This window comes from Cherax quadricarinatus, chromosome 98, assembly GCF_038502225.1.
Source record: "Cherax quadricarinatus isolate ZL_2023a chromosome 98, ASM3850222v1, whole genome shotgun sequence".
In the NCBI taxonomy this organism is placed as follows: Eukaryota; Metazoa; Arthropoda; class Malacostraca; order Decapoda; family Parastacidae; genus Cherax; species Cherax quadricarinatus.
In genome coordinates, this window is record NC_091389.1 from 272,501 (window position 1) to 292,517 (window position 20,017).

A 20,017-nucleotide genomic window follows, 5' to 3' on the forward strand; every position below is an offset into this window, starting at 1 on the left:
GGTGGGGGGCACTGTGGTGGTGGTGGCTGGGGGGGGGGCAATGTGGTAGTGGTGGTGGGGGGGCCTGTGGTGGTGGTGGCGGGGGGGGGCACTGTGGTGGTGGTGGCGGGGGCGGGGGGGGGCAATGTGGTAGTGGTGGTGGGGGGCACTGTGGTGGTGGTGGCGGGGGCGGGGGGCACTGTGGTAGTGGTGGTGGGGGGCACTGTGGTGGTGGTAGAGGGGGGCACTGTGGTGGTGGTGGCGGGGGGGCACTGTGGTGGTGGTGGTGGGTGGCGGCGGGGGGCACTGAGGTAGTGGTGGCGGGGGCACTGAGGTGGTGGTGGGGGCACTGTGGTGGTGGTGGCTGGGGACACTGTGGTGGCGGTGGCTGGGGGCACTGTGGTGGTGGTGGCGGGGGGCACTGAGGTGGTGATGGCGGGGGCACTGTGGTGGTGGTGGCGGGGGGCACTGAGGTGGTGGTGGCGGGGCACTGAGGTGGTGGTGGCGGGGCACTATGGTGGCGGTGGTGGGGGCACTGTGGTGGTGGTGGTGGTGGGGGGCACTGTGGTGGTGGTGGCGGGGGGGCACTGAGGTGGTGGTGGTGGCGGGGGGCACTGTGGTGGTGGTGGCGGGGGGGCACTGTGGTGGTGGTGGCGGGGAGCATTGTGGTGGTGGTGGCGGGGGGCACTGAGGTGGTGGTGGCGGGGGGCACTGAGGTGGCGGGGGCACTGTGGTGGTGGTCTCTGGGGGCACTGTGGTGGCGGTGGTGGGGGGCACTGTGGTGGTGGTGGCGGGGGGCACTGTGGTGGTGGTAGCGGGGGGCACTGAGGTGGTGGCGGGGGGCACTGTGGTGGTGGTGGCGAGGGCACTGTGGTGGTGGTGGCGGGGGGGCACTGTGGTGGTGGTGGCGGGGGCACTGTGGTGGTCGCGGGGGTGGTGGTGGCAGCGTGAGAGCTGCCACTGTGGTGGTGGTGGCGGGGGGAGAGAGGCACTGTTGTGGTGGTGGCGGGGGGAGCACTGTGGTGGTGGTGGTGGGGGGTGCACTGTGGTGGTGGTGGCGGGGGGCACTGTTGTGGTGTTGGCGAGGGGAGGCACTGTGGTGGTGGTGGCGGGGGGAGAGAGGCTCTGTGGTGGTGGTGGTGGCGGTGGCGGGGGGAGAGGCCACTGTGGTAGTGGTGGCGGGGCAGTGTGGTGGTGGTGGCGGGGGGGTGAGAGCAGCTGTGGTGGTGGTGGCGGGGGGCAATGTGGCGGTGGTGGCGGGGGGCCACTATGGCGATCGTGGCGGGGGGGGCACTGCGGTGGTGGTGGCGGCGGGGGCACTGTGGTGGTGGTGGTGGTGGCGGCGGGGGGCACTGAGGTAGTGGTGGCGGGGGCACTGAGGTGGTGGTGGGGGCACTGTGGTGGTGGTGGCTGGGGGCACTGTGGTGGTGGTGGCTGGGGGCACTGTGGTGGTGGTGGCGGGGGAGAGAGGCACTGAGGTGGTGATGGCGGGGCACTGTGGTGGTGGTGGCGGGGGAGAGAGGCACTGAGGTGGTGGTGGCGGGGCACTGAGGTGGTGGTGGCGGGGAAGTGACTATGGTGGCGGTGGTGGGGGCACTGTGGTGGTGGTGGTGGTGGGGGGCACTGCGGTGGTGGTGGCGGCGGGGGCACTGTGGTGGTGGTGGCGGGGGGGCACTGTGGTGGTGGTGGTGGTGGCAGGGTGAGAGCTGCCACTGTGGTGGTAGAGGGGGGGGCACTGTGGTGGTGATGGCGGGGGGGCACTGTGGTGGTGGTAGAGGGGGGCACTGTGTTGGTGGTGGCGGGGGGGGGCACTGTGGTGGTGGTGGTGGCAGCGTGAGAGCTGCCACTGTGGTAGTGGTGGCGGGGCGAGAGAGGCCACTGGTGGTGGTGGTGGCAGGGGAGTGAGAGAGGCCACTGTGGTAGTGGTGGCGGGGCAGTGAGAGAGGCCACTGTGGTGGTGGTGGTGGCGGCGGGGGAGTGAGAGAGGCCACTGTGGTAGTGGTGGCGGGGCAGTGAGAGAGGCCACTGTGGTGGTGGTGGCGGGGTGAGAGCGGCCACTGTGGTGGTGGTGGTGGCAGGGTGAGAGAGGCCACTGTGGTGGTGGCAGGGTGAGAGAGGTCACTGTGGTGGTGGTGGTGGCAGTGTGAGAGAGGCCACTGTGGTGGTGGTGGTGGTGGCAGTGTGAGAGAGGCCACTGTGGTGGTGGTGGTGGTGGCAGGGTGAGAGCAGCCACTGTGGTGGTGGCGGGGTGAGAGAGGCCACTGTGGTTGTGGTGGCGGGGAAGTGAGAGAGGCCACTGTGGTGGTGGTGGTGGCAGGGTGAGAGAGGCCACTGTGGTGGTGGTGGTGGCAGGGTGAGAGCAGACACTGTGGTGGTGGCAGGGTGAGAGAGGCCACTGTGGTGGTGGTGGTGGTGGTGGCAGGGTGAGAGCAGACACTGTGGTGGTGGCAGGGTGAGAGAGGTCACTGTGGTGGTGGCGGGGTGAGAGAGGTCACTGTGGTGGTGGCGGGGTGAGAGAGGTCACTGTGGTGGTGGCGGGGTGAGAGAGGTCGTGCGGGGTGAGAGAGGTCACTGTGGTGGTGGTGGTGGTGGCGGGTGAGAGCAGCGTGGTGGTGGCAGGGTGAGAGAGGCCACTGTGGTGGGGGTGGTGGTGGCAGGGTGAGAGCAGCCACTGTGGTGGTGGCAGGGTGAGAGAGGCCACTGTGGTGGTGGTGGTGGTGGCAGGGTGAGAGCAGACACTGTGGTGGTGGCGGGGTGAGAGAGAGGTCACTGTGGTGGCGGCAGCGGCGGCAAGGTGAGAGCGGCCACTGTGGTGGCGGCAAGGTGAGAGCGGCCACTGTGGTGGCGGCAGCGGCGGCAAGGTGAGAGCGGCCACTGTGGTGTCGGCGGCGGCAGCGTTAAGCTGAGTTAAGCTGAGAGTCACTACTGAGTACATACATGACTTGTGTCACGTCTACATTGTTCACTCTGCTACTCTTCTCTCTCTCTCTCTCTCTCTCTCTCTCTATCTCTCTCTCTCTCTCTCTCTCTCTCTCTATCTCTCTCTATCTCTCTCTATCTCTCTCTTCTCTCTCTCTCTCTGTCTCTCTTGTGTCTCTCTGTCTCTCTGTCTGTCTGTCTGTCTCTCTCTCTCTCTCTCTCTCTCTCTCTCTCTCTCTCTCTGGGACAGGATAGACCCACTCAACTGTTGTATAATAGATCAGGGACAGGATAGACCCACTCAACTGTTGTATAATAGATCAGGGACAGGATAGACCCACTCAACTGTTGTATAATAGATCAGGGACAGGATAGACCCACTCAACTGTTGTATAATAGATCAGGGACAGGATAGACCCACTCAACTGTTGTATAATAGATCAGGGACAGGATAGACCCACTCAACTGTTGTATAATAGATCAGGGACAGGATAGGCCCACTCAACTGTTGTATAATAGATCAGGGACAGGATAGACCCACTCAACTGTTGTATAATAGATCAGGGACAGGATAGACCCACTCAACCGTTGTATAATAGATCAGGGACAGGATAGACCCACTCAACTGTTGTATAATAGATCAGGGACAAGATAGACCCACTCAACCGTTGTATAATAGATCCGGGACAGGTTAGACCCACTCAACTGTTGTATAATAGATCAGGGACAGGATAGACCCACTCAACTGTTGTATAATAGATCAGGGACAGGATAGACCCACTCAACTGTTGTATAATAGATCAGGGACAGTTCCTCGGGTCAGCTCACAGACAGTGATAAGGAAATGTGTAGAATTTTTAACACTTACTTCCTCTCAGTTTTTACTCAGGAAGACACCAGCGATATTCCAGTAATGATAAATTATGTAGAACAGGACGATAATAAACTGTGCACTATTAGGGTCACAAGTGACATGGTCCTTAGGCAAATAGATAAATTAAAACCTAACAAATCCCCAGGCCCTGATGAACTGTATGCAAGGGTTCTAAAGGAATGTAAAGAGGAGCTTAGCACACCTTTGGCTAATCTTTTCAACATATCACTACAAACTGGCATGGTGCCAGATAAGTGGAAAATGGCAAATGTGATACCTATTTTCAAAACAGGTGACAGGTCCTTAGCTTCGAACTATAGACCAATAAGCCTAACCTCCATAGTGGGAAAATTTATGGAATCAATAATTGCCGAGGCAGTTCGTAGCCACCTTGAAAAGCATAAATTAATCAACGAATCTCAGCATGGTTTTACAAAGGGGCGTTCCTGCCTTACGAATTTATTAACTTTTTTCACTAAGGTATTTGAGGAGGTAGATCATGGTAATGAATATGATATTGTGTATATGGACTTCAGTAAGGCTTTTGACAGGGTCCCACATCAGAGACTATTGAGGAAAATTAAAGCACATGGAATAGGAGGAGAAATTTTTTCCTGGATAGAGGCATGGTTGACAAATAGACAGCAGAGAGTTTGCATAAATGGGGAGAAATCAGAGTGGGGAAGCGTCACGAGCGGTGTTCCACAGGGGTCAGTGTTGGGCCCCCTGCTGTTTACAATCTACATAAACGACATAGATGAGGGAATAAGTAGCGACATAAGCAAATTTGCTGATGACACCAAAATAGGCCGTCCAATTCATTCTAATGAGGACACTAGAGCACTCCAGGATGATTTGAATAGACTGATGCAATGGTCGGAGAAGTGGCAGATGCAGTTTAATATTGACAAATGCAAAGTTCTAAATGTTGGACAGTTAAATAACCATGCCACATATAAACTAAATAATGTAGATCTTAATACTACTGATTGCGAAAAAGATTTAGGAGTTCTGGCTAGCAGTAATTTAAAACCAAGACAACAGTGCATTAGTGTTCACAATAAAGCTAATAGAATTCTTGGCTTCATATCTAGAAGTATAAATAATAGAAGTCCTCAGGTTGTTCTTCAACTCTATATATCCTGGGTTAGGCCTCATTTAGACTATGCTGCTCAGTTCTGGTCACCGTATTACAGAATGGTTCTAGTACTGGTACTAGTAGTACTAAGTTGCACAGTTCTGGTCACTGTATTACAGAATGGATATGAATGCTCTGGAAAACGTACAGAGGAGGATGACAACGTTGATCCCATGTATCAGAAATCTTCTTTTGGGGCCTAGTTCCTAGGCCTACTGTGTGTCCCTATGTTCTTGTGCTACCATCCATAGGATGGTACGAGGTGCACAAACTAGCCACTACCATCCACAGGATAGATATGAGGTACACAATAAACTAGCCACTACCATCCACAGGATGGGTATGAGGTACACAAACTAGCCACTACCATCCACAGGATAGATATGAGGTACACAATAAACTAGCAACTGCCATCCACAGGATGGATATGAGGTACACAATAAACTAGCCACTGCCATCCACAGGATGGATATGAGGTACACAATAAACTAGCCACTACCATCCACAGGATGGATATGAGGTACACAATAAACTAGCCACTACCATCCACAGGATGGATATGAGGTACACAATAAACTAGCCACTACCATCCACAGGATAGATATGAGGTACACAATAAACTAGCCACTACCATCCACAGGATAGATATGAGGTACACAATAAACTAGCCACTGCCATCCACAGGATGGATATGAGGTACACAATAAACTAGCCACTACCATCCACAGGATAGATATGAGGTACACAATAAACTAGCCACTACCATCCACAGGATAGATATGAGGTACACAATAAACTAGCCACTGCCATCCACAGGATGGATATGAGGTACACAATAAACTAGCCACTGCCATCCACAGGATAGATATGAGGTACACAAACTAGCCACTTCTGTGGCATAGTCTTTCTTGACAATCTAAGAACTGCTGCCTACATCAGCTCAGCTGAAAGCCTTTAATGGGTCATCTGTGGGTCATCTGTGGGCCGCCTGTGGGCCGCCTGTGGGCCGCCTGTGGGCCGCCTGTGGGCGAGGGATTTCATTTAGTGAACTGACTTCATTTCGTTGATGTCGTTATGTTGTACGAACATCTTCCAGATTCGAGTCATGCTGGGAATAAATGATGTCAGATGTAGCGATGTTCTGGAGGTTACAAACAGGGTGAAGTTGTTGCTGGCTGCCCGTCTTGTGATGTACAAGCTCACTTTTCTCTGTCTTCGGTGTGGTGCCAAGTGTGGTAACTTGTCAGTGTTGGCCTTGAACATAACAGTAAAGCCGCCCACATCCCTCCGATGTTGAAGGCTCTGCTGAATTGACAGATCTGTCAAGGGGAGTGGTCTTGCTCTGTTCTCTATACCGTCACGCAGTTCTAGATGAGACGGAGGACAGGCAGTCCAAGAAGGTGGAGCATACTCGAGGTGTGAGCGTACTTGAGCCTCGTTCAGAGTCATGCAGATGCGAGATAAATCTTAAGCTCGGTAAGCATCCTGGCCGCTTTTTTGCAAGATTTACAACGTGGTTCTTCATAGTTTGGAGTCAAATTTCACCCCAAGGATGTCAACTTCATCCCCAGGTACCAACATTCTCCCATACATTGTTACCATTGCTCTGTCATTGCCATCATGGTGCCTAGAGACCATTATATGTGTTTTCTCAGGAGCAAATGTGACTTGCCATCGTTTACCTCAGGTTGATATAGCTGTAAGCTGGTGATTGATGTAACTTACAGCAGCTGTGATTGATGTAACTTACAGCAGCTGTGATTGATGTAACTTACAGCAGCTGGTGATTGATGTAACTTAGAGCAGCTGGTGATTGATGTAACTTACAGCAGCTGGTGATTGATGTAACTTACAGCAGCTGGTGATTGATGTAACTTAGAGCAGCTGGTGATTGATGTAACTTACAGCAGCTGGTGATTGATGTAACTTACAGCAGCTGGTGATTGATGTAACTTAGAGCAGCTGGTGATTGATGTAACTTACAGCAGCTGGTGATTGATGTGACTTAGAGCAGCTGGTGATTGATGTAAGCTGGTGATTGATGTAACTTAGAGCAGCTGGTGATGTAACTTACAGCAGCTGGTGATTGATGTAACTTAGAGCAGCTGGTGATTGATGTAAGTTAGAGCAGCTGGTGATTGATGTAACTTAGAGCAGCTGGTGATGTAAGTTAGAGCAGCTGGTGATTGATGTAAGTTAGAGCAGCTGGTGATGTAAGTTAGAGCAGCTGGTGATGTAAGTTAGAGCAGCTGGTGATTGATGTAAGTTAGAGCAGCTGGTATTTCCTCTCTTGGATACATAAATGTCAGAGTACCGTCGTCTACATATGCTTGGTGTTCTGGGAATGAAGGACATTGATGTGAAACATTGGAAATAGTTCACAACAGTGGCCCCGTACACTTCCCTGTGAGCACTGACATCAACAGTGGCCCCGTACACTTCCCTGTGAGCACTGACATCAACAGTGGCCCCGTACACTTCCCTGTGAGCACTGACATCAACAGTGGCCCCGTACACTTCCCTGTGAGCACTGACATCAACAGTGGCCCCGTACACTTCCCTGTGAGCACTGACATCAACAGTGGCCCCGTACACTTCCCTGTGAGCACTGACATCAACAGTGGCCCCGTACACTTCCCTGTGAGCACTGACATCAACAGTGGCCCCGTACACTTCCCTGTGAGCACTGACATCAACAGTGTCTCTTGTTGACTCTGTCTCGTTGAGAACTGCTCTCACAGATGTTCCTTGAAGGTGACACTGACACACAGTGCCAACAGTCCCTGGTGCCATTCAGTGTCCGGTGCTACCACACAGCTGACCTTGGATTCCTCCAGTCACTGGTGCCACGTAGTGGAGAGGTTTAACAGCAGATCAGCAGCAGAGTGACCTTTGCTGAAGCCATATTGACGGTCACAAAGGAGCGGTAGTCGATAAACGTAGCTGTGATTGCTTATTTCCACCACTAGGCACTGCTACGCACTAGGCACTGCTGATAGATGTGAGTTAGAGGTGCTGCTGGCTGGTCTGCACATCTACTCAGCAATCTTGGGCTCTGGGCCCACAGTCTTATCTTGGTTCAGTGATTTAAGAAGAAGATACACCTCTTCCTGCCTTATTGTCACCACTGACAACTTTGACACAGTTCCTGCCACTAGCCAGGAACTTGCACAGTGGCAGCAGAACGTTCAGCAAAGAGGCCAGCTTTCCCCTGACTGCTAGTAGAGATAGTCCCATCCTGTCTATTTAGAGGTGGGATAATTTTACCAGGTGAATAACCTTGTCTGACCTTGACCGACCACTAGCTTTAAGAGCCTAGTCTACCTGTCTTCAGCTTTCTATATTGTGTCACCCTCCAGTCTAAAGACGGCCCAGTGTCGAACCTGTAACATTTCCCAACAGACTTGCCTGTGCAGGTTTCTGTTATAGCTAGTGGGTCGCCTCATGTACATTTCCCAAGCCTTGTTCTTAGCAGTAGCAGCCTCTCTACACTGAAAGCCGAACCAAGGCTGATCTATAGGCTTCGTCATATACTGCCGGTGAGGAAAGTGTTTTCGATGTAGATTAAGGATGTGTCCAGTGATGGCTTCCACTTGGTTGTCAACATCACCTTGGAGAAGAACATTCCAATCAGTGGTGGCAGCTTACAGCAAAGTGCTGGCCAGCTACGTCTTTCCCACGTTCTGTTGGCATTTTCACTGTCCTAAAGCCAGTGGGAGAATTGGACTTGTCTCGCATGGGCCAGTAGGCCTGCTGGATGTTCATTCCTATGTTCTTATGTTCTTAAACACAGCCTTGTGGTCAGATGTTAGCGTCAGTGCCTTCGGCTAAATCACTACCGGGTCAAGGTAGGACCCAGAGATATTACTAGTGCAAACAACGAAGGAGGTAAACAAAATCCCTCTGTATAACGTGTTGGTTAAGGTCACCGGCGTTTATGTTGACAATTGTGTTGAAGCAGGAAGGAATCCACAACTTCCATCAGGAAGTTGATGGCTTCTGCATGTTGTCACTGAGGACTGTATATTACACACACGAATACATAGGTACTAGGTGCTTAGGCATAGCCTTACCAATTAATTAGGAATCACAACGTCAATGTGCTGGGCTTGTACACGTTTAGACAAGGATTCGTCTGTGCTTCCTCCTTGACCTTGCCTGACATGTCTCACCCATGAGGTGTGAGCGCTCATCATGTCAATATTGGTAGTGAAGCCTCTAATGTTGGTAGACATGATTAGGGACTGGCTCCTCCTGCTTGTGTTCAGCTTAAATAGGTACGTGTTTACCAGTACGGCAGATAGGATACTGAGGCAGTCACTGGGACTTAGGGACTGCCTCCTCCTGCTTGTGTTCAGCTTAAATAGGTACGTGTTTACCCGTACGGCAGATAGGATACTGAGGCAGTCACTGGGACTTTTAAATAGGTACGTGTTTACTGGCTCCTCACTGGGACTTTTAAATAGTACGTGTTTACAGGCTAGGATAAAGTAGGGACTTACTGGCTCCTCCTGCTTGTGTTCAGCTTAAATAGGTACGTGTTTACCCGTACGGCAGATAGGATACTGAGGCAGTCACTGGGACTTAGCTCTGGGACCCCCTGCTGAGCTAAGAATAGCTGGGTGGGTGACGTCTAAGGCTGTTCACCAGTTCTAGGATTCTTCTAGGATAAAGCCCAAAGAACTGGTGACCGCAGCACTGCTGTTGTCAGCTGTGTCTCCCTACACAGCTTAAGTGCTATCAGCTTGCCAACAGATTTTTGCTGTTACTCTCAGTGAGAGAATCCCAGACTTCAGTAGTGTCAGCCTCAGCTGAGCAACCTTTCCACTTGATGTAGGCCTAGTCTGGTTATCTACGATAGTCTAATGACACTATAATGATCCATACCACGGGTGGGGTTAGAACCCGCGACCAAAGAGTCATACAACTCCAGACCGACGCCTCAGCCACTGGGCCAGCTGGCTACAATAAGATGCATCTGAGGAAGTAATCCCCTTCGGTCAAATATCGTTAACCTGGAGTTTACCTGAAGAGTAGTTCAGGGGTCAACACCCCCGCGACCCGGTCTGAGACCAGGCCTCATGGTGGATCAGGGTCTGATCAACCAGGCTGTTACTACTGGCCGCACGTAAGCAAACGTACGAACCCCAGCCCCACATCTTGGCTGCAACCTCACAACACAGCCCAGTCCACGCGGAGGAGGTCGATGTAATCAGTCCCTCAGCCTGGAGTCGATGTAATCAGTCCCTCAGCCTGGAGTCGATGTAATCAGTCCCTCAGCCTGGAGTCGATGTAATCAGTCCCTCAGCCTGGAGTCGATGTAATCAGTCCCTCAGCCTGGAGTCGATGTAATCAGTCCCTCAGCCTGGAGTCGATGTAATCAGTCCCTCAGCCTGGAGTCGATGTAATCAGTCCCTCAGCCTGGAGTCGATGCAATCAGTCCCTCAGCCTGGAGTCGATAGTTTCTGAGGCTCCTCAGATAGTTCGTGAGGCTCCTCAGATAGTTTCTGAGGATCCTCGGATAGTTTCTGAGGCTCCTAAGATAGTTTCTGAGGCTTCTCAGATAGTTTCTGAGGCTCCTCAGATTTCCTGAGGCTCCTCAGATAGTTTCTGAGGCTCCTCAGATTTCCTGAGGCTCCTCAGATACTTCCTGAGGCTCCTCATCCTCAGATACTTCCTGAGGCTCCTCAGATACTTCCTGAGGCTCCTCAGATAGTTTCTGAGGCTCCTCAGATTTCCTGAGGCTCCTCAGATAGTTTCTGAGGCTCCTCAGATAGTTCCTGAGGCTCCTCAGATAGTTCCTGAGGCTCCTCAGATAGTTTCTGAGGATCCTCAGATAGTTTCTGAGGCTCCTCAGATACTTCCTGAGGCTCCTCAGATACTTCCTGTTGTGACGTCACACTTGTTCCTGGTAAACACAGATGTCTTGCGAGTCCCTCAGATGTCTTGCGAGTCCCTCAGATGTCTTGCGAGACCCTCAGATGTCTTGCGAGTCCCTCAGATGTCTTGCTAGTCCCTCAGATGTCTTGCTAGTCCCTCAGATGTCTTGCGAGTCCCTCAGATGTCTTGCGAGTCCCTCAGATGTCTTGCGAGTCCCTCAGATGTCTTGCGAGTCCCTCAGATGTCTTGCGAGTCCCTCAGATGTCTTGCGAGTCCCTCAGATGTCTTGCGAGTCCCTCAGATGTCTTGCGAGTCCCTCAGATGTCTTGCGAGTCCCTCAGATGTCTTGCGAGCCCTTCAGATGTCTTGCGAGTCCTCAAATGTCTTGCGAGTCCCTCAGATGTCTTGCGAGTCCCTCAGATGTCTTGCGAGTCCCTCAGATGTCTTGCGAGTCCCTCAGATGTCTTGCGAGTCCCTCAGATGTCTTGCGAGTCCCTCAGATGTCTTGCGAGTCCCTCAGATGTCTTGCGAGACCCTCAGATGTCTTGCGAGTCCCTCAGATGTCTTGCGAGTCCCTCAGATGTCTTGCGAGTCCCTCAGATGTCTTGCGAGTCCCTCAGATGTCTTGCGAGTCCCTCAGATGTCTTGCGAGTCCCTCAGATGTCTTGCGAGTCCCTCAGATGTCTTGCGAGTCCCTCAGATCTCTTGCGAGTCCCTTAGATGTCTTGCGAGACCCTCAGATGTCTTGCGAGCCCTTCAGATGTCTTGCGAGCCCTTCAGATGTCTTGCGAGTCCTCAAATGTCTTGCGAGTCCCTCAGATGTCTTGCGAGCCCCTCAGATGTCTTGCGAGACCCTCAGATGTCTTGCGAGTCCCTCAGATGTCTTGCGAGTCCCTCAGATGTCTTGCGAGTCCCTCAGATGTCTTGCGAGTCCCTCAGATGTCTTGCGAGACCCTCAGATGTCTTGCGAGTCCCTCAGATGTCTTGCGAGTCCCTCAGATGTCTTGCGAGTCCCTCAGATGTCTTGCGAGTCCCTCAGATGTCTTGCGAGTCCCTCAGATGTCTTGCGAGTCCCTCAGATGTCTTGCGAGTCCCTCAGATGTCTTGCGAGACCCTCAGATGTCTTGCGAGCCCCTCAGATGTCTTGCGAGTCCCTCAGATGTCTTGCGAGTCCCTCAGATGTCTTGCGAGTCCCTCAGATGTCTTGCGAGGCCCTCAGATGTCTTGCGAGTCCCTCAGATGTCTTGCGAGTCCCTCAGATGTCTTGCGAGTCCCTCAGATGTCTTGCGAGTCCCTCAGATGTCTTGCGAGTCCCTCAGATGTCTTGCGAGTCCCTCAGATGTCTTGCGAGTCCCTCAGATGTCTTGCGAGTCCCTCAGATGTCTTGCGAGGCCCTCAGATGTCTTGCGAGTCCCTCAGATGTCTTGCGAGTCCCTCAGATGTCTTGCGAGTCCCTCAGATGTCTTGCGAGGCCCTCAGAGATGTCCGAGTCCCTCTGATGTCTTGCGAGTCCCTCAGATGTCTTGCGAGTCCCTCAGATGTCTTGCGAGTCCCTCAGATGTCTTGCGAGTCCCTCAGATGTCTTGCGAGTCCCTCAGATGTCTTGCGAGTCCCTCAGATGTCTTGCGAGTCCCTCAGATGTCTTGCGAGTCCCTCAGATGTCTTGCGAGTCCCTCAGATGTCTTGCGAGTCCCTCAGAGATGTCTTGCGAGACCCTCAGATGTCTTGCGAGTCCCCTCAGATGTCTTGCGAGTCCCTCAGATGTCTTGCGAGTCCCTCAGATGTCTTGCGAGTCCCTCAGATGTCTTGCGAGTCCCTCAGATGTCTTGCGAGTCCCTCAGATGTCTTGCGAGTCCCTCAGATGTCTTGCGAGTCCCTCAGATGTCTTGCGAGTCCCTCAGATGTCTTGCGAGTCCCTCAGATGTCTTGCGAGTCCCTCAGATGTCTTGCGAGACCCTCAGATGTCTTGCGAGCCCCTCAGATGTCTTGCGAGTCCCTCAGATGTCTTGCGAGTCCCTCAGATGTCTTGAGAGACCCTCAGATGTCTTGCGAGGATGTCTTGCGAGTCCCTCAGATGTCTTGCGAGTCCCTCAGATGTCTTGCGAGTCCCTCAGATGTCTTGCGAGTCCCTCAGATGTCTTGCGAGTCCCTCAGATGTCTTGCGAGACCCTCAGATGTCTTGCGAGCCCTCAGATGTCTTGCGAGTCCCTCAGATGTCTTGCGAGTCCCTCAGATGTCTTGCGAGTGTCTTGCGAGTCCCTCAGATGTCTTGCGAGTCCCTCAGATGTCTTGCGAGGATGTCTTGCGAGTCCCTCAGATGTCTTGCGAGTCCCTCAGATGTCTTGCGAGTCCCTCAGATGTCTTGATGTCTTGCGAGACCCTCAGATGTCTTGCGAGTCCCTCAGATGTCTTGCGAGACCCTCAGATGTCTTGCGAGACCCTCAGATGTCTTGCGAGACCCTCAGATGTCTTGCGAGTCCCTCAGATGTCTTGCGAGTCCCTCAGATGTCTTGCGAGTCCCTCAGATGTCTTGCGAGTCCCTCAGATGTCTTGCGAGTCCCTCAGATGTCTTGCGAGTCCCTCAGATGTCTTGCGAGTCCCTCAGATGTCTTGCGAGTCCCTCAGATGAGACACCGGGCCACAACACTGGTCTCCTGTCATGTACACTGTGACAGTACTCACCTCACTTAGTTGTGGTTGCAGGGGTCGAGTCATAACTCATGGCCCCGCCTCTTCACTGGCCGCTACTGGGTCTCCCTGCTCCATGAACTTTATCATACCTCGTCTTAAAGCTATGTATGGATCCTGCCTCCACTACATCACTACCCAAACTATTCCACTTCGTGACAATTCTGTGGCTGAAGAAATACTTCCTAACATCCCTGTGATTCATCTGAGTCTTCAGTTTCCAACTGTGTCCCCTTGTTGCTGTGTCCCCTTGTTGCTCTGTCCCCTTGTTGCTCTGTCCCCTTGTTGCTCTGTCCCCTTGTTGCTGTGTACCTCCCTGGGTGATTGCTGTCTACCAACCTACTACCACAGGATGGTAGTACCTCCCTGGGTGGTTGCTGTCTACCAACCTACTACCACAGGATGGTAGTACCTCCCTGGGTGGTTGCTGTCTACCAACCTACTACCACAGGAGGGTAGTACCTCCCTGTATGATTGCTGTCTACCAACCTACTACCACAGGATGGTAGTACCTCCCTGGGTGGTTGCTGTCTACCAACCTACTACCACAGGATGGTAGTACCACCCTGGGTGGTTGTTGTCTACCAACCTACTACCACAGGATGGTAGTACCTACCTGGGTGGTTGCTGTCTACCAACCTACTACCACAGGATGGTAGTACCTCCCTGGGTGGTTGTTGTCTACCAACCTACTACCACAGGATGGTAGTACCTCCCTGGGTGGTTGCTGTCTACCAACCTACTACCACAGGACGGTAGTACCTCCCTGAGTGGTTGTTGTCTACCAACCTACTACCACAGGACGGTAGTACCTCCCTGGGTGGTTGTCTACCAACCTACTACCACAGAATGGTAGTACCTCCCTGGGTGGTTGTTGTCTACCAACCTACTACCACAGGACAGTAGTACCTCCATGAGTGGTTGTTGTCTACCAACCTACTACCACAGGACGGTAGTACCTCCCTGGGTGGTTGTTGTCTACCAACCTACTACCACAGGATGGTAGTACCTCCCTGGGTGGTTGTTGTCTACCAACCTACTACCACAGGATGGTAGTACCTCCCTGGGTGGTTGTCTACCAACCTACTACCACAGGATGGTAGTACCTCCCTGGGTGGTTGCTGTCTACCAACCTACTACCACAGGACGGTAGTACCTCCCTGGGTGGTTGTTGTCTACCAACCTACTACCACAGGACGGTAGTACCTCCCTGGGTGGTTGTCTACCAACCTACTACCACAGGATGGTAGTACCTCCCTGGGTGGTTGTTGTCTACCAACCTACTACCACAGGATGGTAGTACCTCCCTGGGTGGTTGCTGTCTACCAACCTACTACCACAGGACGGTAGTACCTCCCTGGGTGGTTGTTGTCTACCAACCTACTACCACAGGACGGTAGTACCTCCCTGGGTGGTTGCTGTCTACCAACCTACTACCACAGGATGGTAGTACCTCCCTGGGTGGTTGTTGTATTCCAACCTACTACCACAGGATGGTAGTACCTCCCTGGGTGGTTGCTGTCTACCAACCTACTTCCACAGGATGGTAGTACCTCCCTGGGTGGTTGTTGTCTACCAACCTACTACCACAGGATGGTAGTACCTCCCTGGGTGGTTGCTGTCTAGCAACCTACTACCACAGGATGGTAGTACCTCCCTGGGTGGTTGTCTACCAACCTACTACCACAGGATGATAGTACCTCCCTGGGTGGTTGCTGTCTAGCAACCTACTACCACAGGATGGTAGTACCTCCCTGGGTGGTTGCTGTCTACCAACCTACTACCACAGGATGGTAGTACCTCCCTGGGTGGTTGTTGTCTACCAACCTACTACCACAGGATGGTAGTACCTCCCTGGGTGGTTGCTGTCTACCAACCTACCTACACACACACACACACACACACATATATATATATTTATATATATATTTATATATATATATATATATATATATATATATATATATATATATATATATATATATATATATATATGGGGACTCAAATACAAAATGGGAATTGACACAGTTGCTTTTTGCTGATGATACTGTGCTTACGGGAGAGTCTTAAGAAAATCGCAAAGGTTAGTGGATGAGTTTTGGAGTGTGTGTAAAGATAGAAAGTTGAAAGTGAACATCGAAAAGAGTAAGGTGATGAGGATATCAAATGATTTAGATAAAGAAAAATTGGATATCACATTGGGGAGGAGGAGTATGGAAGAAGTGAATGTTTTCAGATACTTGGGAGTTGACGTGTCGGCGGATGGATTTATGAAGGATGAGGTTAATTATAGAATTGATGAGGGAAAAAAGGTGAGTGGTGCGTTGAGGTATATGTGGAGACAAAAAACGTTATCTATGGAGACAAAGAAGGGATCTTCAACACTATGTGCCTAATTGTCCACTTATTGACTAATAAGCGGAGTGTACGGTAAACTTGCTAGTACTACGCTGGCAAAATCTAAATCTGACTCACGAAATCGTGATGACACGATTGCAAACGAACCATACCACGGGCGGGGTTTGAACCCGCGACGGTCTGGAGTTCTGAGGCTCTGATCGCGGGTTCAAACCCCGCCCGTGGTATGGTATATTTAAACTCTATTTAAGTCCTAACTGATAGATTTAGTCTATTATAATTACCACAATGGATATAAGCGACTTAGACTTTTTTGACTGACGTGGCTAACATACACACGTCAGTATGTATACCTTACCTTTGATATACCTTTGAAGAGTTTCTAGTGTTTGTCTACTCTCTGAGCCCGGCCATGGGCCAGGCTCGTCTGGTGCTCGTTGCAGTATACTCACCACTTACGTGTACCTGTACAGAAATAACTTAGGTAAGGCAATAGGCTGGATGGTGGTACGAATAGGCTGGTGCTAGTGACTAGGCTTACACAGGCTCACCATAATGTCACTGCTTTCACTAATGTTCACTGTCATGGAGGCAGTGACATGCTGTCACTGGTGTCAGAATTATGAAGACTTCCGTTAAACCTTTGTAGTTTGTGAAGCCTGTGTACCTCTCTCTCTCTCTCTCTCTCTCTCTCTCTCTATCTATCTATCTATCTCTCACACACATTACTTGTAATGTTCATCATTTGTTGTTAAATTCTAGGTATTTACAGCAAGCAGCGATGTTATAAACATTGGTAGTAGTAGTTGTAGTAGTGGTGGTAGTAGTGGTGGTAGTAGTGGTAGTAGTGGTAGTAGTAGTGGTAGTAGTGGTGGTAGTAGTGGTAGTAGTAAAATAACCGGAACTGTTAAGAACTGCATAATTCTTGTGTACAGTGCTGTTATATGACGTAGTGATTTCTGGTCTGGTTAGCTGGTGGTCTCTATACAGGGTGGTCCTTGGAACTCACTACACACACACGTACGTACGTACGTACGTACGTGTCAGAGAATATAAAGGGTCATATGGTACACACACATCTATCAGCCCTTACACTGCTTATTGCGTTTATGTGGTCTATATATAGTTATGGCATTATTAACAGTGGTGGTGGTAGATGGGGTGGTAGTGGTAGATGGGATGGTGGTGGTAGATGGGGTGGTGGTGGTAGATGGGGTGGTGGTGGTAGATGGGGTGGTAGTGGTAGATGGGATGGTGGTGGTAGATGGGGTGGTAGTGGTAGATGGGGTGGTGGTGGTAGATGGGATGGTGGTGGTAGATGGGGTGGTGGTGGTAGATGGGGTGGTGGTGGTAGATGGGGTGGTGGTGGTAGATGGGGTGGTGGTGGTAGATGGGGTGGTGGTGGTAGATGGGGTGGTGGTGGTAGATGGGGTGGTGGTGGTAGATGGGGTGGTAGTGGTAGATGGAGTGGTGGTGGTAGATGGGGTGGTGGTGGTAGATGGGATGGTGGTGGTAGATGGGGTGGTGGTGGTAGATGGGGTGGTGGTGGTAGATGGGATGGTGGTGGTAGATGGGGTGGTAGTGGTAGATGGGGTGGTGGTGGTAGATGGGGTGGTGGTGGTAGATGGGGTGGTGGTGGTAGAGGTGGTAGTAGATGGGGTGGTGGTGGTAGATGGGGTGGTGGTGGTAGAGGTGGTAGTAGATGGGGTGGTGGTGGTAGATGGGGTGGTGGTGGTAGAGGTGGTAGTAGATGGGGTGGTGGTGGTAGATGGGGTGGTGGTGGTAGATGGGGTGGTGGTGGTAGATGGGGTGGTGGTGGTAGATGGGATGGTAGTGGTAGATGGGGTGGTGGTGGTAGATGGGGTGGTGGTGGTATAGGTGGTGGTGGTAGATGGGGTGGTGGTGGTAGAGGTGGTTGTGGTCGTATTGGTGGTGGTAGATCAGAACGTCCCAGGGAAGGTACTGCACACATCACAGCATCAGACAGATCAGCATCACCAACATGCTGGTCTCACAGCATCAGACAGATCAGCATCACCAACATCCTGGTCTCACAGCATCAGACATAGATCAGCATCACCAACATGCTGGTCTCACAGCATCAGACAGATCAGCATCACCAACATGCTGGTCTCACAGCATCAGACATAGATCAGCATCACCAACATGCTGGTCTCACAGCATCAGACAGATCAGCATCACCAACATGCTGGTCTCACAGCATCAGACATAGATCAGCATCACCAACATCCTGGTCTCACAGCATCAGACATAGATCAGCATCACCAACATCCTGGTCTCACAGCATCAGACAGATCAGCATCACCAACATGCTGGTCTCACAGCATCAGACATAGATCAGCATCACCAACATGCTGGTCTCACAGCATCAGACATAGATCAGCATCACCAACATGCTGGTCTCACAGCATCAGACATAGATCAGCATCACCAACATCCTGGTCTCACAGCATCAGACATAGATCAGCATCACCAACATGCTGGTCTCACAGCATCAGACATAGATCAGCATCACCAACATCCTGGTCTCACAGCATCAGACATAGATCAGCATCACCAACATGCTGGTCTCACAGCATCAGACAGATCAGCATCACCAACATGCTGGTCTCACAGCATCAGACATAGATCAGCATCACCAACATCCTGGTCTCACAGCATCAGACATAGATCAGCATCACCAACATCCTGGTCTCACAGCATCAGACATAGATCAGCATCACCAACATGCTGGTCTCACAGCATCAGACATAGATCAGCATCACCAACATGCTGGTCTCACAGCATCAGACATAGATCAGCATCACCAACATCCTGGTCTCACAGCATCAGACAGATCAGCATCACCAACATGCTGGTCTCACAGCATCAGACAGATCAGCATCACCAACATCCTGGTCTCACAGCATCAGACATAGATCAGCATCACCAACATGCTGGTCTCACAGCATCAGACATAGATCAGCATCACCAACATCCTGGTCTCACAGCATCAGACAGATCAGCATCACCAACATCCTGGTCTCACAGCATCAGACATAGATCAGCATCAACATCCTGGTCTCACAGCATCAGACATAGATCAGCATCAACATCCTGGTCTCACAGCATCATAGATCAGCATCACCAACATCCTGGTCTCACAGCATCAGACATAGATCAGCATCACCAACATCCTGGTCTCACAGCATCATAGATCACCAACATCCTGGTCTCACAGCATCATAGATCACCAACATCCTGGTCTCACAGCATCAGACATAGATCAGCATCAACATCCTGGTCTCACAGCATCAGACATAGATCAGCATCACCAACATCCTGGTCTCACAGCATCAGACATAGATCAGCATCACCAACATCCTGGTCTCACAGCATCAGACATCTGTATAGATCAGCATCACCAACATCCTGGTCTCACAGCATCATAGATCAGCATCACCAACATCCTGGTCTCACAGCATCAGACATAGATCAGCATCACCAACATCCTGGTCTCACAGCATCAGACATAGATCAGCATCACCAACATCCTGGTCTCACAGCATCAGACATAGATCAGCATCACCAACATCCTGGTCTCACAGCATCAGACATCTGTATAGATCAGCATCACCAACATCCTGGTCTCACAGCATCATAGATCAGCATCACCAACATCCTGGTCTCACAGCATCAGATATAGATCAGCATCAACATCCTGGTCTCACAGCATCAGACATAGATCAGCATCACCAACATCCTGGTCTCACAGCATCAGACATAGATCAGCATCACCAACATGCTGGTCTCACAGCATCAGACATAGATCAACATCAACATGCTGGTCTCACAGCATCAGACATAGATCAGCATCACCAACATCCTGGTCTCACAGCATCAGACATCTGTATAGATCAGCATCACCAACATCCTGGTCTCACAGCATCATAGATCAGCATCACCAACATGCTGGTCTCACAGCATCAGACATAGATCAGCATCACCAACATCCTGGTCTCACAGCATCAGACATAGATCAGCATCAACATCCTGGTCTCACAGCATCAGACAGATCAGCATCACCAACATCCTGGTCTCACAGCATCATAGATCAGCATCACCAACATCCTTGTCTCACAGCATCAGACATAGATCAGCATCACCAACATCCTGGTCTC

At 51.4% G+C, this 20,017-nt stretch overlaps 1 protein-coding gene across 2 annotated transcripts in view; it reads left to right on the top strand.

Moving 5' to 3' along the window:
- LOC128702590 (WD repeat and SOCS box-containing protein 1-like) overlaps positions 1-20,017 on the top strand; it is a 484,629-nt gene that overhangs the window by 234,461 nt on the left and 230,151 nt on the right. The gene's annotated exons all lie outside the window — the stretch shown is intronic.